Raw genomic sequence first — 25,154 nt, 5'->3', positions numbered from 1 at the left:
CAGAACAACTGTACAAAAAAGATCTTCACGACCCAGATAATCACAATGGTGTGATCACTCACCTAGAGCCAGACATCCTGGAATGTGAAGTCAAGTGGGCCTTAGGAAGCATCACTATGAACAAAGCTAATGGAGGTGAAGGAATTCCAGTTGAGCTATTTCAAATCCTGAAAGATGACACTATGAAAGTGCTGCACTCAATATGCCAGCAAATTTGGAAAGCTCAGCAGTGGCCACAGGACTGGAAAAGGCCAGTTTTCATTCCAATCCCTAAGAAAGGCAAGGCCAAAGAATGCTCAAACTATCGCACAACTGCACTCATCTCACACACTAGCAAATTAATGCTCAAAATTCTCCGGGCCAGGCTAACTTCCAGATGTTCAAGCTGGTTTTAGAAAAGGCAGACGAACCAGAGATCAAATTGCCAACATCCGCTGGATCATGCAAAAAGCAAGAGAGTTCCAGAAAAACATCTATTTCTGCTTTATTGACTATGCCAAAATTTTGACTGTGTGGATCACAACAAACTGGAAAATTCTTAAAGAGATGGGAATACCAGACCACCTGACCTGTCTCCTGAGAAATCTGTATGCAGGCCAAGAAGCAACAGTTAGAACTGCACATGGAACAACAGACTGGTGCCAAATCAGGAAAGGAGTATGTCAAGGCTGTATTCTGACACCCAGCTTATTTAATTTATATGCAGAGTACATCATGAAAAGAGTTCATCCAGAGTTCATCTGGGCTGCATGAAGCACAAACTGGAATCAAGACTGCTGGGAGAAATATCAATAATCTCAGATATGCAGATGACACCACCCTTATGGCAGAAAGCAAAGAACTAAAGAGCCTCTTGATGAAAGTGAAAAGAGGTGAGTGAGAAAGTTGGCTTAAAGCTCAACATTCAGAAAACAAAGATCTGGTCCCATCACTTCATGGCAAATAGATGGGGAAACAATGGAAACAGTGAAAGCCTTTATTTTGGGGGGCTCCAAAATCACTGCATATGATGACTGCATCTATGAAATTAAAAGACACTTGCTCCTTGGAAGAAAAGTTATAACCAACCTAGACAGCATGTTAAATAGCAGAGACATTACTTTGCCAACAAAGGTCTGTCTAGTCAAAGCTATGGTTTTTCCAGTAGTCATGTATGGATTGAGAGTTGGACTATAAAGAAAGCTGAGCACCAAAGAATTGATGCTTTTGAAATGTGGTGTTGGGGAAGATGTCTTCAGAGTCCCTTGGACAGCAAGGAGATCCAACCAGTCCATCCTAAAGGAGATGAATCCTGAGTATTCACTGGAAGGACTGATGCTGAAACTGAAACTCCAATACTCTGGCCACCTGATGCGAAGAACTGACTCATCTGAAAAGACCCTGATGCTGGGAAAGATTGAAGGCAGAAGGAGAAGAGGATGACAGAGGATGAGATGTTTGGATGGCATCACCAACTCGATGGGACATGAGTCTGAGTAGGCTCTGGGAATTGGTGATGGACAGGGAGGCCTGGCGTGCTGTGATTCATGGGGTTGCAAAGAGTCGGACACGACTGAGCAACTGAACTGAACTGAATGACTGAACTTAACTGATTAAGTAAGATTACAATAACAGCAACAAAAAGCAAGTTGAAGAAACAGGTCCAACATGGAGTCAGAATTGGCTGGTGTCTGTAGAAGCAGCAGCACCTTCTCTAAAGGTGACTCTTCCCCCACGGAAGGTTCCCAACCTGTTCCTAGGGGCTCTCCCACATAGACTGATTTCCTCAGCTCAAGGTGTCATGACAGCAAAGACAGACATCCACCTTTCCCAAGAGTCCACCCAACAGCCATGCAAGCCTCGCACAGCTCTACCTCCTTCGCACTAGAAATCGAGGCTTCCACATTCAACTCTTCCCAGATGCTGTAGCTTCCCCTACTGGAACCCTACAGCCCCTATCCTCCAACTGTCCAAACCTCTCCATCAGTAGCTCCCTCCAAAGTGGTTGTTTGTGTTCTCCACTGTCTTTACTTACAGGATCTCTCCTACCCCCACACCCTAATGTGGAGGCATGTGCCACAGCACTCACTAGTAATAACAGGCCTCCCTTTTTCTTCAAAAGAATTGATGCTTTTGAACTGTGGTGCTGGAGAAGGCTCTTCAGAGTCCCATGGACTGAAGGAGATCAAACCAGTCAATCCTAAATGAAATCAGTCCTGAATATTCATTGGAAAGACTGATGCTGGCCACCTGATGCGAAGGGTCCACTCATTAGAAAAGACGCTGATGCTGGGAAAGACTGAAGGCAGAAGGGGATGACACAGGATGAGACGGTTGGATGGCATCACCAACTCGATGTATATGAGTTTCAGCAAGTTCCAGGAGTTAGTGATGGACAAGGAAGCCTGGTGTGCTGCAGTCCATGGGGTTGCAAAGAGTCGGACACAACAGAGCAACTAAACTGAACTTTTTGTTTCAGACCTCTATCTACCTGTTAACCCTCTAGTCATCTGAACACATTTTTGAAAATTTGGTTCCTGGTTTGCTTGTTTTCCATTACTTTTTTTGCAGCATAAGATCCTTTGAACAACATGCCCCCCTGGTTCTAAGACATCTTTACTTCAATCTATCCAACGCCAGCCAACGATCTCCACAATCACAACCTCACCCTTCTCATTAGCATCACTCCAATATCTCTGGAACCTTTGTTTTAAGCATCTCACACTCAAAACAACCTCTAGTCACTCCACTTTTCCTATACCAGCCACGCTACTCCCAACAGTTACTTTATGCAACCACTGCCTCCAAACGACGGCCTGATTTTTATCTCCTTGGGTACTAACCGCCCTCATTACTCAGCTTAGATTCCACAGATGGTCAACTACATAGTGACTCCCTTGCTTGTCTCTGGCACTTTCTGCCAAAACGAACTTCTTGCTTACCATGGCCACAATTTGAGCCATTAAGCATGGCTGAAAAACAAGTGAGCTTTTGACAATACCATGCCCACCCTCAGCAGGTAAGCTTCCTTTTTGCTAGTCAGATGGAAGCAAACAAAAGAGAACTACTCATTTTCGCACTACCAAATTTGTTAGCTGACTGGTAGCTCCTCCTACTATAGTAACAGACGAACTGTTTCAATTCAACCCTTTCATATGTTTTGCAAATCCCATCTTCTGTATCAATTTCCCTTACCACTAAAAAATTCTCAACAACACCTAACAAAGGATGTATAGTATTTTCCAATTTTAAAAACAGCTCACGACTCTGTTCCTTTTCTGACATTCTCTACAAAGCTACTTCAAAGATTAAAGAATATTTTAACCTACACAAGTATCAATGTTCCCTAACTTAATAAATCAACTTGGTTCTATAACATAAAAAATTTGGCTTACTGATGATCTAAAGGCACCCTTCTCACTAGCAGATATAAGCTTGTCTTTGTATGATTTTCTATTGCTTACCACTGCATTAAAATTTTCAGGTTAAACTTGTTATAATACTTTCACAGAAAGTAAAACACACAGATTGAAGAGCTGCAGCAGGAAAGGATACAGGAGCTTTTTTAATAACACAAAAGTCCTTCCCCATTTTTGAGTTGCAATTACTATTCCAAACTGCCTGATTTTATCTTAGAAATGATATAGCAAAATCTCATTTCTAAGATAGCTGCTGCTGCTAAGTCACTTCAGTCGTGTCCGACTCTGCAACCCCATAGATGGCAGCCCATCAGGCTCCCCCATCCCTGGGATTCTCCAGGCAAGAACATTGGAGTGGGTTGCCATTTCCTTCTCCAATGCAAGAAAAGTGAAAAGGGAAAGTGAAGTCGCTCAGTCGTATCCAACTCTTAGCGACCCCGTGGACCGCAGCCTACCAGGCTCCTCCATCCATGGGATTTTCTAGGCAAGAGTACTGGAGTGGGGTGCCATTGCCTTCTCCTCTAAGATAGCAGGAGTCACAATTTTTTCAAATATCACAGAAAATGTTATCAAGTGAAGTTTAATTTGATGGCCATAAAAAAGATAGCCCTGTATTCAGGACTCAACCCAGCAGACTGCTAACCCCATGAGGCAAAAGGCTTCTGGAGAATAATGTTGCATAGTACCAAAGAATCACCCCAAATTACCCACTGGTTATGAACAGCGCTTGACAGTGGAGGGACCAAACCATTCAACACCACTAATTATGAGCCAACCACACTTCGGAGTCCTCCAGACATGATGTAATGCAAAGCACACCAGGCACAAGAGCAGGTAGGAAAGCTTCTACATGACAAACAGGTCATATTCTATAAAAGTTCAATGTCATAAGAAAAAAAGGCAGACATACTGATCTAGATTAAGAGACTAAAAGCAGACAAGTAAACCCTAAATGAATGGTTTGGAGGCGGAAAAGCTGTAGAAGACACTGAAGACAAACGGGGAAATTTAAATAGGGACTATATAATAGATAACCCCTTATCACATTATTGTTAAACTTTAAAAGCACAGTGACATTATAGTTATGCACAAGAATACACTTATTTTTAGGAAACGCATACTGAAATTTCTACAGGTAGGGTGACATAATGTCTGCAAGTGAATTTCAAACAGTTCAGGTGAAGAAAGCAATACATACAATCAAGTGAAAATGACAAAATATTAATTTCTGAATCTAAACAAAGAACATACTAATGTTATTTTCCAAATTCCTACTTCAATATAAATTTAAAAAATAAATAAAATTTTTCATAATGAAATTTGGAGAAAAGATGATCTTGGATTTCCCTTTGCTAAATCCATCTGTATTAAATATAGCTAGCTATCCTGGTATGCAATTTTGCTAGACAACTTTTAAAATGTTACGAATTTAGTTTTAGAGCTCAAAATTCGTCTATAACCATCTCAAAGGTTGTTTGTCCCCAAGCACATGCTGTATCTCACACACTGATATACATTAACAACTCAGACCCTACACAGCCACCATGAGGCACACACACTATAGCTGTTCCATTTTGGAAATTAAAAACCTATGGCACCGAAATTAAAACAGCTCACAAGTGGGCTGCAAGAAGTATTACTGAGATATATTTCTTACTTTGAAAGTAAACCCAGGGACTTCCCTGGTGGCCCAGTGGTTAAGACCCCGAGCTCCCACTGCAGGGGGCATGGCTTCAATCTCTAGTCAGGAACTAAGACCCCACATGCCACATGGTGTGGCGCACAAACCAAACAAAAACTAAAAACACAGATTGTGCCCATAAAGGAAAAGGACACCACACACACACACAAAAAAAAATCAATGACACAGCGCTGTTGTCGCCAAAAAGGTTAAGAAATGAATGTTTCAAATTTTCAGATGTAAAATTAAGTAATAAACACAAAGCAGAAGTTACATATCAAAATATTTGCTGCCAGCTGCTATCACCAAACAGTGCTATTTATAAATTCCTAAAGCTGCTTAAGCAAAAGTGCCATGTTCCAAACAAGTCTCAACACCAATGCAAAACTACACAGGAACACTAAAGGCCAAACACATCACGTGTAAGCTGAAGTTTGGGCTGCCAACAAGAGTCTTAAAGTTGTCATCATAGAGGGTTCAGAGTGTGGGGGAGAATTTATGTTAACACAAATATTTATATGAAAAATGACATATGGCTAAAATCTGAATAGGACCTAAACATTAGACAAGAAATAATTTTCTTAACTAAGATATTGAAGATACAAAGAAAAACACCCAAATCTTAAAAGTGTTATGGTGCCTGCAATTTACTTCAACTTTCAAATGGCTCAACAAAAAATATTAGTAGAGCAAAATGTTAGCAAATGAAATCTCAACGGAAAACATACAGGTATAATTAAGCCATAGCTTTAACCTTTCAATGTAGAGGAAATTTCACTTTAAAAGCTTGGGGGATGGGGAACAGCAGACAGAGAACAGCAGAGTTTGGAACTAGTGGCAACAACACAGATTCACTACACGCACTCAACAGTCTGTAGCTTATTTCCTAAGATGAGATTTTTTTTTAATAAATTAAGAAAAGGTGCCAAAATATTTGCAACTCCTGAATCTGGATGGCAAGTATTACAGATGTTCAAATGCCTTTTTCAACTTTTCTACATGTTTGAAAATTTTCACAATAAAATGGTAAGAGAGAGAAAAAGATTCAACAGTTTCAGATTTTATAAATCTGGAAAGAAAAAGCATTGGTTTACAACTTAGAACCTTCCTAAGTACCTAAACGAATTTACTAGAAAGTCCAGTCAATGGATGGCAGGTAAAACCAGCACTCCAGGCCTCCGGTGCTGACATACCTTTGGCTAAAACTTTAAGATTAAAATGAAGGGCTCAATTTGAACACAACATCATTAACTACCCAGTGTTTGGCTACAGTATATACCAAGAGTATACTTGGAAGGCCTTCAGAGCCCCAAACTATCAATATAAACAAAACCATTAAAACAGTCTAAATCACTAGACATCTAAACACCAAGTTCTAATATAAGAGCTCTTAAGCATGGACAAAATTCACAAGTACCATGAACCTGGACAAGGGAAAAATCTTATCTTCATTTTCCTTTTACTTGCATCATGTGTATGAAACACAATATTATTTGAGTATCCCTGATTTTCTCAAACAATAGAAATCACAGATCTTTCCAACCCTCACTGCATATGTTACAGATCTCAAAATAGCTTTAAAGCTCATGTACTCCTTCTAAATTAAGTTGCATGGCCTGCCACAGAACAGACATGACCAGAGCCATCAGGGAATTAGTCATCCAACTATGAAAACAGAATTGGTGACTGCTATAAGACAAAGAGTTTGGCTGGCCTTCGTCCCAGTTCCTAGGAAGTACCCTCTAAATCCTTGGAATGTATTTAGTAACAGGAGTGCTTTTGATTTATGATCCCCTAGATAGTTTGTGCTAACAAGATGACTCACCAAAAAGATCAACTAGGGGATTAGAGAATTGGGATTTTGAATCCCCTGACAAGTCAATTTTCAAGGAGAGACGCTAAAGATTGAGCTCAACCTTATGGCAAATGATTCAATCAGCCATGCTTACATAACAAAGCCCCAATAAACACTTTGGACAGCCAAGCTTCCCTGGTCAGCAATACTCCAGCCCTACACACCATTACATATCCATGTGCAGGTCAGTGAAACTCCTGACTCCACCAGAGAAAACTGGATGATCCCCACTCCGACCATTACAGACCTCGTCCTATGTGTTTCTTCTTTTGGATGGTCATGGATTTGGATCCTTTTCTGCTACAATGAAACTATATCATAAGGATAGCATTTTCCTGAGTTCTATGAGTTCTTCTAGTAAATTCTCAAATCTGAGGTGGTCATGGGAACCCCTGACTTTGTAGCCCAGGTGGTCAGAAATGTGGATGGCTTGTGGACCCCAAGTTTATTGCTGGTATCTGCAGTGAGGGCAGTTTTATGGAGGACAATGCTTCAGCCTGTAAAGTGTAGCCTCACTCTGAGTAGCTAGCATGTTAGGATTATATGCACTGACCCACAGATCTATAATGCTCTCCTGTATTCCCTATCATAAATTATTAATGGCTCAATATGCTACAGTCCATGGGGTCGCAGAGTCAGACACAACTGAATGACCGAACAACCAACAACAAATGTGAAAGGTCAAAGACCACCTCAATTCACTCTTCTGGTAAGCATCAAGAACTACCATTTCAGCACCTTAAAATATAAAAATTGTTTACCTATATGTCTTATCTGCAACATAATATATTAACAAAAAAGCACTATTACTAAATTAAAGTTTTCATATTTTAGTTAACTATTTAAATGTTTAAATTTATTTCTCTTTTGCTCCCTTGTATTTAACCTACTGTATTCAGAAACATTCTGAGAAGGTATCCATAGGTTTCGCTAGACTGCCAAAAGACCCATGACAAAACCACTCCTGCCTTAAACCACTGGCAAAAAAACAACTCTGAATCTTTGGTGTGTCTTTACAAAGATACACACAGGAATCACTATAAAGAACAGACAACCCTGGTAGTGATGGACTACCATCACTGATGATGGACTGGTAATTTAGACCACTCACCTGAAAGCTAGAATATTTAAATAAAATTTGAAAGAACAATACTAACAAGAACTACTGGGAACCAGGGTTTCTTATAGGAATGGTTAATTCCAGGTAAGGGGGAGGAAATACACGAAGAGCTTGGAACATCTTGCTCATACCAGAAGCCAGGAAATTATCCAACTTAAGAAAGTATCACTGGAGTGGTGTCACAGAGACAAAGGGGGTTCTTTTACACTATTTTCTTGACTTTTATATTGTTCACCCTCTGTATCTGTAACTTCCACATCCACAGATTCAACCTACCTTAGATAAAGAATATTCAAAGGAAAAAAAAAATTCCAGAAAGTTCCCCCATAGCACTGGTAACTACTTACACAGAATTTATGTTGCATTTGCAACCATTTATGCAGTACTTACGTTGCATTTGGTATTATAATTTAGAAATGACAAAGTATATGGGAGGACGTGCATAGGTTACGTGCAAAAACTATGTCATTTTATGGAAGAGATTTGAGCATCTATGGCTCTCTTCAGGGGATACTCGAACCAATCGCCCACAGATATTGAGGAACAACTGTGTATGACTGAAAATGTCCACAGACCAAAACTTGAAGACACACACTGACATATACCCTAATCACATGCTTGCAGGTATCAAAGAATTTGAAGATAGTGCTTCCAGAGATAGGGCCTTGAGAGGTAAACCCCAAATTTGCAACCACTTTTATCCCTGAGGGTAACAGCCAAGTGTTTGGGGCAGCTAAAGGTTAAAAACTTTGCAAGGTAAGGGAACCTCATTCCAAAGGCCAGAACCCAGGGAATACCAAAGAAAGGAGGGGGCTAGTAAATCCATCTCTCTGTAAAATGGAATCCTGAACTGCTCTTGGGATCTGAGGGAATGGTAAGAGACCTAGCTGCAACTCATCTCTACCTTAAAACTTAGCTGAAACTATCCTAAACCACCTGATCCCTCAGATGTCTGCCAGAACAACCATAAACCCTCTCCAGGAATACCATCCCAGAGCCCAAATTATCTCAATTGAAAAAATATAATCTACTACATGTGCAATCATGTAAATTAACCCATAAAGAGACAAAATAAAAATCAGCTGAAACAACAACCACCACCAAAAAAAGCAAGACCCACTAACGTCTAAGGAGGCTCTTGATGAAAGGAAACAGGAGAGTGAAAAAGTTGGCTTAAAGCTCAACATTCAGAAAACTAAGATCATGGCATCTGGTCCCGTCACTTCATGGCAAATGGGGAAACAATGGACACAGTAGCTGACTTTTTCTGGGATCCAAAATCACTGCAGATGTTGATTGCAGCCATAAAATTAAAAGACGCTTGCTCCTTGGAAGGAAAGTTATGACCAACCTGCTGCTGCTACTGCTGCTAAGTCACTTCAGTCATGTCCAACTCTGTGTGACCCCACAGACGGCAGCCCACCAGGCTCCCCCATCCCTGGGATTCTCCAGGCAAGAACACTGGAGTGGGTTGCCATTTCCTTCTCCAATGCATGAAAGTGAAAAGCGAAAGGGAAGTCGCTCAGTCGTGTCCGACTCTTTGCGACCCCATGGACTGCAGCCTACCAGGCTCCTCCACTCATGAGATTTTCCAGGCAAGAGTATTGAAGTGGGGTGCCATTGCCTTCTCCATGACCAACCTAGACAGCATGATAAAAAACTTTGCCAACAAAGGTCTGTCTAGTCAAGGCTATGGTTTTTCCAGTGGTCATGTATGGATGTGAGAGTTGGACTATAAAGGCGGCTAAGCACTAAAGAATCGATGCTTTAGAACTACAGTGTTGCAGAAGACTCTTGAGAGTCCCTTGGACTGCAAGGAGATCCAACCAATTCATCCTAAAGGAGATCAGTCCTGGGTGTTCATTGGAGGGACTGATGTTGAAGCTGAAACTCCAATACTTGAGTTTTGAAACTCCAATACTTCTCATCAGCCACCTGATAAGAGCTGACTCATTTGAAAAGACCCTGCTGCTACTGCTGCTGCTAAGTCACTTCAGTCGTGTCCAACTCTGTGCAATCCCATAGATGGCAGCCCACCAGGCTCCCCCATTCCTGGGATTCTCCAGGCAAGACTCCTGGAGTGGGTTGTCATTTCCTTCTCCAATGCATGAAAGTGAAAAGTGAAAGTAAACTCTCTCAGTCGTGTCTGACCCTCAGCGACCCCAGGGACTGCAGCCTTCCAGGCTCCTCCATCCATGAGATTTTCCGGGCAAAAGTACTGGAGTGGGGTGCCAGTGCCTTCTCTGGAAAAGACCCTGATGCTGGGAAAGATTGAGGGAAGGAGGAGAAGGGAACGACAGAGGATGAGATGGTTGGATGGCATCACCAACTCAATGCACATGAGTTTGGGTGGACTCCGGGAGTTGGTGATAGACAGGGAAGCCTGGCGTGCTGCGGTTCATGGGGTCGCAAAGAGTTGGACACGACTGAGCGACTGAACTGAACTGGGCTGTTGGCTACTGCAGTTACAAAATTATCCTTTAAAGTAAATTATGGGAGGAAGGCTACAGGAATAAATAGCTAAATGCAAAAATATCTGCAACTATCACGTTTGAAGTGATTAAAAATAAGATATAAAACTCTGGTAGAAAACTACCACAGAACCAGATTTTCCAGAAGTGAAAAAACACAATAAACTCAATGGACAGATTATCAGTAAGCTAGCTAGTCTCAAGCAGCAGCAGACTCATTAAAAATTAGTGAACAAAGGGAGATCAGAAGAAATACCAGGAATGAAGCATGCAAAGGGTAAATAAAACATCAGGAAAATCTCACAAGTGTTTTAATGGCATGGAGGGTTGGGAGACAGGGCAGCAGAAATACATTAAAAGACAATGACTGCAAACGTCTCAAAAGAATAAAAAGCATTACCGTAGATTCAGTAAGACCTGTAAACACAAAACATAAATTAAAAAATACATAAAATACAAAATACAAAAATTACAAAATATAAACACACAAAATATAAATTTAAAAAATCACAAAAACTGTTCAAAACGAAAGACCAAATTAATAAAAAGCATGAAGTAAAAAAGATTCTATCCATGACAGCAAATACTAAACTGACAGTTTACTTGAGGAAAAAAAAAAAAATGAAAGCTGAAGATGTAATTCAGTAACTTCTTTCAACACCTTAGAAGAAAACCAACAAGTTAAAATTCCATACATATCAAAAATATCCTTCAAAAAGAAAAGTCAATTTGAGATATTTTTAGACTAACACAAACTCATAGAGTTCACTATTAGGAGTCACACAACAGGGGAGAAACAGAGTGTTCTTCAGACAGAAGTAAAATGAAACTGGAATTGGACTGACTGGAATTACAGCAAGGAATGAAGAGCAAGGAAAAGGATTAAGGTAAACGGCTAGTACTAGGGGACTCCCTGGAGGTCCAGCGGTCAGGACTTTGCCCTCCAATGCAGGGGACATGCGTTGATTCCTTGTCACTGAACTAAGATCCCACATGCCGTGGGACAACTAAGACCGCTCGCTGAAACTAGTGAGGCTGCACGCCCCAAATGGAGAAAAGTCCACAGGCAGTTACGAAGAGCCCGCCTGCGGCAGCAAAGATTCCACATGCCGCAACCAAGATCTGACACAGTCAAATGAGGGGTTTTTAAAAATAATAAATAAATGGCTATTACCATACAAATTAATAATGTATGAGATAAAATATACACAGAGTTAAAATAGCACCAACTGAGCTACATAAGTGAAAATAAAATAAATGGAGTTTCAGCGTCCACAAAGAGGGGGAAACGACCAAAAGTTAGATTTTGACAAGTCAAAGATGCATGTTTTAAGTAACCTTGAGGTTAGCAGAGTTAAAAAAAAAAAAATCCAAAGAAATGAGGGAAAAGACATAAAACAGGCACAATTAACAGAAAACACAAGAACATATTTAAACCCACTGGAGAAGGAAATCGCAACCCACTCCAGTATTCTTGCTTGGAGAATCCCATGGATGGAGGAGCTGGTGGGCTACAGTCCACAAGGTCGCAAAGAGTAGGACACGACTGAGCAACTTCACTTTCATGTCAGTCATTTTGTTAAATATCAATAGACCAAACACTCCACAAGAAATATTGTCAGACTAGATTTTTTAAATCCCAGCTATGTATTGTTGACAACAGAAAAATCCATGGAAAGTATGCAGAAAGACTGCAAGTACAAGTTATAAAAACTAAAAGGCACACACTATACCTACTCATCAGAGAAAAGATAATGCAATTACATTATATCAAGCTAATCAAACTTTACCTCTAATAATACTTTTGCCTTAAAGGACACATTATTTTAAAAGACTCAATGGTGAGGAAAATATACAATGTTAAACATGTATACACTTAGTAACATAACCACAAAATAGATAAAGCAAAAATTATCATTAAGGAGATACCAATACATTTGTCTTGATAACCAATACAACCAGTAAACTGAAGGGATAAAAGGACAAGAAGAATTTAACACAACCAGCAGAGCTGACTAACAAATATAAAACAAATGTTCAAGCACATTCTTTCCAAGCACACACAGGTCATTTACAAAAACTGATCAGAGCAGTGACGTTGCACACAGCAGGCAGAAAGGACATGCGCGCCCGCACTACTCCCTCCTCTTCCTCTACTCTGTATTTGTGGTAGCAGCAGCAGTGTCCATGCTCTAGTCGCCAACAAGCAGCTCTTTGTCTGCGCACAGGAGCTACACACTCTCCAGGTGAGCAGCCAGGAGACAGTCGCCCAGATCAAGGCTCATGCAGTCTCTCGCTGGAGAGCACTGCTCCAAAAGATCCAGTCCTGCTCCTGGCAGGCACGCCCGAGAGGATGAGGGTACCCTGGGCCAGTGTGGGTTAGAGGTTCTGAGCACTCTGCAAGTAGCCAGCCTCATGCTTGGTCCATGGGTCCCTGGCCCCTGCTGGGGAAGTAAGGGTCAGACTCCGAAGGTGCCAAACAAGAGGAAAAGGAGACAGACTGAGCCAAGAAGCCTACGCAGTAGAACCAGCACTGTCAGTGTTGTGCCCATTTTGGGCACGAAGGGCCCCAATGCCAACTCTCAAGTCCTCCATAATCTTGGCTTTCTCTAATAAAGCCACTTAGCCCAATCATATTAAAAAAAAAAAAAGAAAGAACCTGATCAGATTGTATGTTAGGCCATAAAGCAAGCTTCAAAAAAATGTCATAAGCTTTTAATTATATAGTATTCTGACCACAAAGGAATCAAAACAGAAATCAAAAAAAAAAGCACATAGAATACAGAAGATTCTTAGAACAAAGAAACTATTCTGTATGTAATTATAATGGTGGATACACATTACAAATGTAAAGGCTCCCAGACTATATAAAACCAAGAGTGAACCCTGGTGGTCCAGTGACTAATACTCCATGTTCCCAACACACGCAGCCCAGGTTTGGTTCCTAGTCGGGGAACTAGTACTAGATCCCACATGCCACAACTAAGAGTTAGCATGACACAGCTAAAGATCACGCACGCATCACTGAAAATGGAAGATTCGCATGCCGCAACTAAAACCTCGTACAGCCAAACAAACAAACAAATACATTTTTAAAAAGAACAGAGAACCCTATGTGACCCTGGATGACAATGACGTCAACATAGGTTCATCCACTCTAACAAATGTACAATCTGGTACAGGATGCTGCTAATAGGAGAGGCTGTGCTTGTGTGGGATCAGGGGGTACAGGGAACTCTGTACTTTCTACTCAGTATTGCTGTGAACCTAAAGCTGCCCTTAAAAATAAAAGTGTATTTGGAAATAAGGAAAAAAAAGTTTACCTACCTGGCAGGCTAGGTTAATAAGTATGCTATGATTACAAATAACTCTCAAAATCTTGGTTGCTCAAGACCAAAGAAATTCCCACTTCCTGCCTTCTCCCTCTTTTCTCCCCTCTTGCCTCCTCCCACACCCTCAGCTCTCAGTTTGCACTAGACACATAAAGACCTGCACTGCAAGAAGCTCCGCTTGTAAACATGATCGCTGGCAAGAGGGAGGGAGCATGGCAAATCTCACCACTACTCTTAAAGCCTGTGTGACAAGTCTCTTCAGCTCACACTTCACTGGCCAAGACAAATCACATGACTACTTAACTTTGGAGGCAGAAACTAAAAGCAAAAATACTGCCACATGCTCTCAGAAAAGATTTAAACTTAATACTGTTGAGGATGTGGAGTCACAAGAATGCATTCACCAGAAAAGAAACTGATAGGTATACCCACACTGAATGTTTGGCATTATCTAATACTGAACATAGGCATAAAAGACCCAGCAATTCTACTCCTAAGTCTACCCAACAGAAAAGCAACCAAGAGACATGTACCTGAATGTTCAGAGCACATCCACTTACCCAAGCCCCGTGACACTCATGAAATGAGCCTCCTGGATCACTTATTATCAGGAGATGCTCGGTTCTAAATCCAACATGGCCCTTGCCCTAGACCAATACTTCCCACAGGCTGTTCTAGCCAATGACTGGCCGTAGGCAGGATGCTAAAGAATGCCCGTTTCAGCAGGACAAGGGACTCCTCTGGTCCCAACTTTGGCTAGAGGACATGTCACTGGCCTTGCTAAAACTTTCTTAGAACAGCACTTAAGTCCTAAGTTACCAGACATTTTCTTCAATTTCTTTCTCTTCCACATGCATCAGACCTGCAAGGGGCTGTTCACTCTCTCACAAGTATTTCTCCCAATACTGCAAAACCTAATCCAAACTTCCTTTCTTGTCCTTGGGGGAAACTGAACAGTCTCAAAGTGGGAACAACCTAACATTTATCAGCAGGAGAATGAAGAGCCATGGATAATACATGAGTAAATCATTAAATTCATAAACCACAACTATACGTGACCTTGTGAATGAATGACAAAAATGAGTAACAGCTGCATGGGTAGTATGTCACAAACCACAGATTTGTAATTACTTCTGTACTTTCAGTATATTTCACTGAAAAAAAAAAACAAAGGTAAGACTCTGAGAAGTCAACTGTCCTTAAACCAAAAAGGGAATTGGCTACTATTAATCAGATACAACCGCTATGGAGAACAGTGTGGAGGATCCTTCAATAACTAAGAATAAAAGTATCATCCGTGTGTACTCAGTTGTGCCCGACTCCTTGCGCCCCAATGGACTGCAGCCCACCAGGCTCCTCTATCCATGAAACTTCCCAGGCAAGAATATCGGAGTGGGCTGCCATCTCCTCCAGAGGATCTTCCTGACTCAGAGATCGAACCAGTGTTTCCTGAGTTTCCCACATTAGCAGGCAGATTCTTTATCACAAAGCCACCTGGGAAGCCCAAAGGTGATGCTGAGGGTGATGAGGGCCAAAGGAAACAGTGATTCCTTCCTCTTTTTCTCCCTCCCTCTCTCCCGCTTCTTACCTTCACCTTAGTATCCATCTGAGTAGACATCAATGCTACTCTCAAAACTACCATACATGACTCAGCAATCCCACTACTGAGCATACTCCCTGAGAAAACCATAATTCAAAAGGCCACATGTACCCCAATATTCACAGCAGCACTGTTTACAACAGCAAGGATGTGGAAGTAACTTAGATGTCCGTTGACAGATGAATAAATAAAGATGTGGTGCATATTTACAATGGAATATTACTCAGCAGCCATAGAAAGGATCAAAATTGGGTCATTTGTAGTATGTGGATGAACACAGAATCTGTCATACAGCAGAGGGAAGTTAGAAAAACAAACATCATATATACATGGAATATACATCGAATCTAGAAAAATGGTACTGAGGAACCAAATTGCAGAACAGGAACAAAAATGCAGATGTAGAGGATGGACTTTGGGTGGGTGGGGGGTGGACTGAGAGAGTCACGCTGACATATACACACTACCATCTGTACGACAGCTAGCTACTGAGAGGCTGCCACAGAGCACAGGAAGCTCGACTTGGAGCTCGGCAATGACCTAGACGGGTGGGACGCAGTGGGTGGGAGGGAGGCTCAGGAGAGAAGGGATACATGCATACTTACAGCTGATGCACGCTTTTCTATAGCAGGAACTACAGAAAGTTGTAAAGCAACTATACTCCAATTAAAAAATGAGAACAGAGCATAAACAATTTATATTTCAGTGAAACCACTTTCCAAAAAATTCTACCAAATTATAGTCCCACAGTTATGTAAATTATTTATTTATTTAAAGGTAATGCATTTTAAGTGAACACTACTTTATGGGCTAAAACTTGTGGTGAAGAGTAATTATGAAGAGAAAGCACGTAAGATTGCTTTTATCTCTTACTGATTCCATTTAAAAGATTCATGAGATTAGATCTGATAGAGTGCCTGATGAACTATGGACAGAGGTTTGTGGCACTGCAGGGATCAAGACCATCCCCATGGAAAAGAAATGCAAAATGGCAAAATGGCTGTCTGAGGAGGCCTTACAAATAGCTGTGAAAAGAAGAGAAGCAAAAAGCAAAAGAGAAAGGGACCGATATATCCATTTGAATGCAGAGTTCCAAAGAATAGCAAGGAGAGATAATAAAGCCTTCCTCAGTGATCAATGCAAAGAAATAGAGGAAAACAACAGAATGGGAAAGACTAGAGATCTCTTCAGGAAAATTAGATACCAAGGGAACATGTCCTGCAAAGATGGATTCAAATAAAGGACAGAAGTGGCATGGACCTAACAGAAGCAGAAGATATTAAGAAGAGGTGACAATAATATACAGAACTGTACGAAAAAGATCTTCACGACCCAGATAATCACGATCGTGTAATCACTCACCTAGAGCCAGGCATCCTGGAATATGAAGTCAAGTGGGCCTTAGGAAGCATCACTATGAACAAAGCTAGTGGAGGTGATGGAATTCCAGTTGAGCTATTTCAAATCCTAAAAGATGATGCTGTGAAAGTGCTGCAATCAATAAGCCTGCAAATTTGGAAAACTCAGCAGTGGTCCCAGGACTGGAAAAGGCCAGTTTTCATTCCAGTACTTTAGAAAGGCAAGGCCAAAGAATGCTCAAACTACCCCACAATTGCACTCATCTCACACGCTAGTAAAGTAATGCTCAAAATTCTCCAAGCCAGGCTTCTACAGTCCAGCATGAACCGTGAAATTCCAGATGTTCAAGTTGGTTTTAAAAAAGGCAGAGGAACCAGAGATCAAATTGCCAACATCCACTGGATCACTGAAAAACAAAGAGTTTCAGATAAACATCTATTTCTGCTTTACTGACTATGCCAAAGCCTTTGACTGGGTGAATCACAATAAACTGTGGAAAATTCTTCAAGAGATGGGAATACCAGACCACCTGACCTGCCTCTTGAAAAATCTGCATGCAGGTCAGGAAGCAACAGCTAGAAATGGGCATGGAACAACAGACTGCTTCCAAATAGGAAAAGGAGTACGTCAAGGCTGTATACTGTCACCCTGCTTATTTAACTTTTATGCAGAGTACATCATGAGAAACGCTGGGCTAGAGGAAGCACAAGGTGGAATCAAGATTGCCGGGAGAAATATCAATAACCTCAGATATGCACATGACACCACCCTTATGGCAGAAAGTAAAGAAGAACTAAAGAGCCTCTTGATTAAAGTCAAAGTGGAGAGTGAAAAAGTTGGCTTAAAGCTCAACATTCAGAAAACTAAGATCATGGCATCCAGTCCCATCACTTCATGGCAAACAGAGAAACAGTGGCAGACTTTATTTTGGGGGATTTCAAAATCACTGCTGATGGTGACTGCAGCCATGAAATTAAAAGACGCTTACTCCATGGAAGAAAAGTTATGACCAACCTAGACAGCATATTGAAAAGCAGAGACATTACTTTGCCAACAAAGGTCCATCTAGTCAAAGCTAAGGTTTTTCCAGTTGTCATGTATGGATGTGACAGTTGGGACTATAAAGAAAGCTGAGCAACGAAGAATTGATGCTTTTGAACTGTGGTGTTGAAGACTCTTCAGAGTCCCTTGGACTGCAAGAAGATCCAACCAGTCCATCCTAATGGAAATCAGTCCTGAATACTCATTGGAAGGACTGATGTTGAAGCTGAAATGCCAATACTTTGGCCACCTGATGTGAAGAACTGACTCATTTGAAAAGACCCTGATGCTGGGAAAGGTTGAAAGCGGGAGGAGAAGGGGATAACAGAGGGTGAGACGGTTGGATGGCATCACCGACTCAGTGGACATGAGTTTGAGTAAACTCCCGGAGTCAGTGATGGACACGGAGGCCTGGTGTGCTACAGTCCATGAGCTCGCAGAGTCGGACACAACTGAGCAACTGAATTGAACTGAGTCCATTTAAAGAAAAACTTTTTAAGATTATACAAAAATACCAGGGTCACCAAAAATTACCTATTATAACCCAATGATTAATTCTAAATAAAAAAGAACATTTAACAGACCTTCCAGCCCAAGATGGAATTGTCACCACAGCATTTACAGATCCCAGTTCAGTGTCCTGTCCACATCAATAAATTTGGCCTAACCCAACTTTACATTCCCTCCACCATCATCTCACACCCTTAACATCCATTCCCACAATTATTCCCCAGGCAAACTCTTTTGGAGGGTAGGTCTACCTCTTCATGAATCACACCTGGCACCTCATCCTTTGGGGCCTTCTGGGAGGATTCTAGGTGAAGCCAAATGCAGGTTTTTCAGACAGAGATTAAGTTCAGACAGGGGATGAAAAGGCTGTTTCTAGTAGCAAAGGTAGCCCAACAGAATTTAGGTGTTCAAGATCTCCAGCCAAATCAGAAACTGACCATGTGTCTCTAATCCAATTTTCAGGATTCCACTCCTAATCAATCCAAGTTCTCACCTACTAACAGGGAATTCAATTTGCAGTATTAGGGCAGTCACAGAAGCTTTCAGGTCCCTTATGTGGAACCCTCACTGGGAATTTAAAACCCTGAGCTCATCATTTTGCTTTGTAATGTTTTAACTTGGCCAGGCTAAACTGCATTCCCAGGCTTTCCCTTCTATTTGTTTCAGGACTGGGTGGGCCACAGAGACCACTATGCCGCAGACGGAGGGCATCTGGCAGGACATCTGCACTCACTAACTCCCCATCTGCCTCACTGATGAGAGGCTGCAACAGCTACTCTACCTTCCCCCAGGCTCCCTGGGTCTCTGTCTCCTGGGCCAAGTGTGTGTGGTCAGCTCCAAGACAAAGGCCCAGCTCTTTTGGATGCCCACACAACCAATGTCAGAAGTAACACAACTGACACAGCTTTCCATCCGTCTTGCTGTGGCTTCCAGTCTGTTTTCTCCCCCAAGGCACTTCCACCTTTCTTTCTCAAACTCTTGTCCTATGGACTACAACTCTAACATGAGGCACACAAGCTGCATCGCCAGCTCCTACACTGTATTAACTGAGATCTCTGGATAAGACTATCTGACAGACACCTGGAGAGAAAACCACACATTTAACCGTACAGCCTCAATCTGCCTCTGGACAATGCTAGCTAGGGCCCAGCAGGTGTGAGCTGTCAGAACCCAAGAACTGAGCTAAGGACCAGAAAAGCATTGGTGGACAAAAACAATTAAGAATCTCTACTTTCATGAAGCTCAGCCTTTTTGAGAAAACAAAACCTCGTTAAATCATGTGAACAAACGTAACCCTGTAATTTTGATAAGCACTTGGAAGGACAGCAATATCTCTACTATAAGGACATGACGAAAGTCAAAAAACTTCAAAACCTTCAGAAAATTGATGGTTACTATAAGTGAGTGATGGATATATGGAGATTCTCTATTCTACCTTTATTATAAAATTTACAAACACTTTCATCAAAACAGCTTTCATCAGAAAGTGATGCTTGAGACAAGGAAGACAGACTAAGAAGAACTGAAATATGAACAGAAAAGCATTCCAGGAAGAGGGAAAGAACAAGGGCACACTCCCTAGTGGCAGAGATGACGACGGGCACCGGAGATATGAGAAGCACCTGCGTGGCTGGTGCAACGGGAGAGGCAGGGCAGGTGGGGCCAAGGCCCAGAGGATGAAAATCATGCACACCCTTGAGGCCGCTATGAAGCTCTGTCCTTAAAGCAACGGGAAGCCACTGAGAATTTTACCCAAACGGTGATATAATTAGATTTGCCTTTTTTTTAAACAGGTAATTTCTGACACTAACAAATTATAATATAGACATATTTACCTTTTACCCAACAATCTCACTATCTTGAAACTATATCTGATCAAATACAAAACAATGTATCAAACAAGGTTATTCATTGCAATAATTTTTTAACAGCAGCAGAGTATAAACATTATATACACATTTAGGAAATGAACTACAAGCACAAAAGAGTACTTACCAAGAATATAGAAGTGTATATGAAGTGATCTCCAGAATATATTAAGTAAAAAGGAAGAAACAACAGTGTATACAAGCTTTTTGGAAACACAAACTTTTTTTTTTTTTTAAGAAAAGCAGGTAAAAAAAATGTTTCCTTATATAGCAAAACTAAGTGGAAAAATAAGCCAGAAATTAAAATGGAGGAGGAGAACCTTTTCGAGACAGGAAAAGAAGGGAAAATGTGAACACACCTTTATAATGCAGATTTGACTGTGGAACTGTATAAATGTTTTACACACAGAAAAAAATACGTTTAGAAAAACATTAAAGCAATCCTTAAATGTTAGGGATTTCATTCAAATAAACCAAACTAATAATCAAATTGATTACAAAATCAGAGAGAAAATGTCTTCAAATAATTCTATATTCAGAATGTAAACATTTTTAAAACAAAGAGAATAAAATAGAAACCTACAATCATTCTACTGTTAAAAAGTTTTCGAACTACTATGCTTATACTGTAGGATAAAGGAAAGTAACTAAAGTTGATAAGAATGCAAATTTTTAACATTAGAGAAGGATAAACTCAAATTAAAAAACCCTATCAAGTTAAATGTGAACTGGAATTAGCAACACAAAATCAAAACTAGTATTTCCCAAGTCTGTCCAATGACAGCAAGGGCATCTCAATGGCAATAAGAACACACAGCACCAGATTTTGGTATCTAAACTCCACTGCCTGATTAAAAAGAGCTAAAAGAACTGGTTGATAGATATTGGGCAGAAGAAGCACAAAGTGAGTTTCAGACACCTTGTAACATGAGCAAGAAACAGTTCAAAGGTTAACAGGGTCACATCCAAGGGAAGAAAACTAGTTTGAAAGCACCAAGCCGTGACCAAACTAGGACAAGCTGAGGAAAAAGAACAATGACCACTTGATTAAGACACACTGCATACATAAAATTCCACAGGTCCACAGGGATCCTAAAGGAGAGGAAGCAAAGGGAAGTACACAGTAACAAATCAACCCTGTACACAGAGAAAAGAACATTCTTACCCTTGTGTCAAGACCTAAAACTCATGCTAGGAATATTAATTTAGATATGATTAGTTAATATATGGATAAGTAGGTCATACAGACTTAAATTGAAGAAAGTGGGGAAAACCAGTAGGCCATTCGGGCATGACCTAAATCAAATCCCTTATGACTATACAGTGGAAGTGAGAAATAGATTTAAGGGACTAGATCTGATAGAGAGAGTGCCTGATGAACTATGGACGGAGGTTCGTGACACTGTACAGGAGACAAGCATCAAGACCATCTCCACGGAAAAGAAATGCAAGAAAGCAAAATGGCTGTCTGGGGAGGGCTTACAAATAGCTGAGAAAAGAAGAGAAGCGAAAACCAAAGGAGAAAAAGAAAGATATAAGCATCCGAATGCAGAGTTCCAAAGAACAGCAAGGGATAAGAAAGCCTTCCTCAGCGATCAATGCAAAATAATAGAGGAAGATAACAGAATGGGAAAGACTAGAGATCTCTTCAAGAAAATGAGCGATACCAAGGGAACATTTCATCCAAAGATGGGCTCGATAAAGGACAGAAATGATATGGACCTAACAGAAGCAGAAGATATTAAGAAGAGGTGGCAAGAATATAACAGAACAACTGTACAAAAAAGAGCTTCATGACCAAGATAATCATGATGGTGTGATCACTCACCTAGAGCCAGACATCCTGGAATGTGAAGTCAAGTGGGCCTTAGAAAGCATCACTACGAACAAAGCTACTGGAGGTGATGGAATTCCAGTGGAGCTATTTCAAATCCTGAAAGATGATGCTGTCAAAGTGCTGCACTCAATATGCCAGCACATTTGGAAAACTCAGCAGTGGCCACAGGACTGGAAAAGGTCAGTTTTCATTCCAATCCCAAAGAAAGGCAATGCCAAAGAAGGCTCAAACTACCGCACAACTGTACTCATCTCATACGCTAGTAAAGTAATGCTTAAAATCCTCCAAGCCAGGCTTCAGCAATACATGAACCATGAACTTCCAGATGTTCAAGCTGGTTTTAGAAAAGACAGAGGAACCAGAGATCAAATTGCCAACATCCACTGGATCATGGAAAAAGCAAGAGAGTTCCAGAAAAACATCTATTTCTGCTTTACTGACTATACCAAAGCCTTTGACTGTGAATCACAATAAACTGGAAAATTCTGAAAGAGATGGGAATACCAGACCACCTGACCTGCCTCTTGAGAAACCTATATGCAGATCAGGAAGCAACAGTTAGAACTGGACATGGAACAACAGACTGGTTCCAAATAGGAAAAGGAGTATGTCAAGGCTGTATATTGTCACCCTGCTTATTTAACTTCTATGCAGAGTACATCATAAGAAACGCTGGGCTGGAAGAAGCACAAACTGGAATCAAGACTGCCGGGAGAAGAAATATCAATGACCTCAGACATGCCGGAGAAGGCAATGGCACCCCACTCCAATACTCTTGCCTGGAAAATCCCATGGACAGAGGAGCCTGGTGGGCTGCAGTCCATGGGGTCACTAAAGAGTCAGAAATGACTGAGTGACTTCACTTTAATGCACTGGAGAAAGCAATGCAACCCACTCCAGTGTTCTTGTCTAGAGAATCCCAGGGACAGGGGAGCCTGGTGGGCTGCCGTCTATGGGGTTGCACAGAGTTGGACACAACTGAAGCGACTTAGCAGCAGCAGCAGCAGATATGCAGATGACACCACCATTATGGCAGAAAGTGAAGAGGAACTAAAAAGCCTCTTGATGAAAGTGAAAGAGGAGAGCGAAAAAGTTGTCTCAAAGCTCAACATTCAGAAAACTAAGATCATGGCATCTGATCCCATCACTTCATGGGAAATAGATGGGGAAACAGTAGAAACAGTGTCAGACTTTATTTTGGGGGGCTCCAAAATCACTGCAGATGGTGATTGCAGCTATGAAATTAAAAGACGCTTACTCCTTGGAAGGAAAGTTATGACCAACCTAGACAGCGTATTGAAAAGCAGAGATATTACTTTGCCAACAAAGGTCCGTCTAGTCAAGGCTAGGGTTTTTCCAGTGGTCGTGTATGGATGTGAAAGTTGGACGGTGAAGAAAGCTGAGCGTCGAAGAATTGATGCTTTTGAACTGCGGTGTTGGAGAAGACTCTTGAGAGTCCCTTGGACTGCAGGGAGATCCAGCCAGTCCATCCTAAAGGAGATCAGCCCTGGGTCTTCATTGGAAGGACTGATGCTGAAGCTGGAACTCCAATACTCTGGCCACCTCATGCGAAGAGTTGACTCATTGGAAAAGACCCTGATGCTGGAGGGACTGGAGGCAGGAGGAGAAGGGGACAACAGAGGATGAGATGGCTGGGTGGCATCACCAACTCGATGGACATGAGTTTGAGTGAACTCCAGGAGTTGGTGATGGACAAGGAGGCCTGTCGTGCTGTGATTCACGGGGTCGCAAAGAGTCAGACATGACTGAGTGACTGAACTGAACTGAGGTCATATAGACATACATGTCTGTAACTATATAGACCATCTATAAATAAATATGTAGATCATTTGCAGACAGGTCCAAATAGTAAACCTAAGTTATAAGGATGTAACTATAAGCAAGCTGAACAACAAATATAAGCAAACAAATATAATCTACGTTTAACGAGTTTGTCCTGCCTTTTATTACTACAATCTAAAAACATTTTAAGTGGTATTCAAACACTTCATTAGTCTCTTTATTTACTCCCTCAACATATAGATAAAACAATACCTATGATGAATTGATCCTTTTCTATCACCCACCCACCCCCAAAAAAGTCAACACATTTAACATTTTACTGTATCCAGACAAACTGCCTTTGCTTCAAATTACTTTATCCTTATTCAACAGGCTAGACTCTTGTAAACTTGAGCTGGAACACTGGTAGATTCCTTCAATCCATCTTTCAGAAGGTTTAATGCCTTTCGATGGCTCCCCGCACCTGCCCACCACCACTACCCTTCAAATAAAACAGCAACCACCTTAATGTGATATGTTGAATTATTTAAAATCTGGCCCCAAATTCATGCCTAGACAGACTGATCATGTCAAACTTAAGTGGTGTCAGCAGTTGTATGATCAACACCCACAGGGAACTTATGATATCCAGAAGCCGTAGGAATCACTCACATGGAAGTAACAGATAACATGGAAGAACTTTTGATTGTAATGGTCTAACATTCTTCATGACTCTGCCTGTTGTTCCTTCATCTAGACTGCTTTCCTCTAACCTATATTCTTAACCCTGCAGGAACATCACCTTCTGTCCATATGCCTGTGTATCTTCCCTACCAAGCTGTAAAGTCTCTAAGGACACATCTTCATGTATCATGCCAAAAAATAAGCACTCAATAAAGATTTAGTTAAAAATTTAACAGAAGCACAACTATGCAACCTATTGTTGAAAAAAAAAATGCTAATAACTATAGCAAAGTTCAAAAGCATGGAGAAGGAGGAAATCAACAATGACTGGCACCAGCTGCTGCATTTCAGGAACTGTACTGGGAACTCTACACATCCGTTTCATTTAACTATTGTAATAGCCTTACATGATAGGTTTCATCCCAGTTTATAGTTGAAGAACAGCACTTAGAAGGGCTATGTGATCAATCAGGTATGTGGCTTTGGACCAGTAAGGAGTGGGGTTGGATTTCAACCCAGACTCTTCAGAGTTGAAGGCCATTCGATCTCCACGTCCAACTCCAGAGCTCACATCTTTTTCACAATGGATTCCCCATTTCCAATTTCTTTTTGTTCA

General features: G+C 41.1%; 1 protein-coding gene across 7 annotated transcripts in view; it reads right to left on the bottom strand.

The window, feature by feature from the left end:
* SPIN1 (spindlin 1) overlaps positions 1-25,154 on the bottom strand; it is an 82,105-nt gene that overhangs the window by 52,910 nt on the left and 4,041 nt on the right. For 2 of the 7 annotated variants that reach the window (XM_069575577.1, XM_069575582.1), the window contains one exon: positions 24,946-25,143. The exons of the other annotated variants lie outside the window; for them this stretch is intronic. The gene's annotated coding sequence lies outside the window, so the exon portion shown is untranslated. Of the gene's footprint in view, positions 1-24,945; positions 25,144-25,154 lie in introns of those variants that run through there. 7 annotated transcript variants of the gene reach the window in all.

Source organism: Ovis canadensis, chromosome 2 (assembly GCF_042477335.2).
Source record: "Ovis canadensis isolate MfBH-ARS-UI-01 breed Bighorn chromosome 2, ARS-UI_OviCan_v2, whole genome shotgun sequence".
In the NCBI taxonomy this organism is placed as follows: domain Eukaryota; kingdom Metazoa; phylum Chordata; class Mammalia; order Artiodactyla; family Bovidae; genus Ovis; species Ovis canadensis.
The sequence above is the reverse complement of the archived record's forward strand: the minus strand, read 5'-3'. Positions and strand labels throughout refer to the sequence as shown.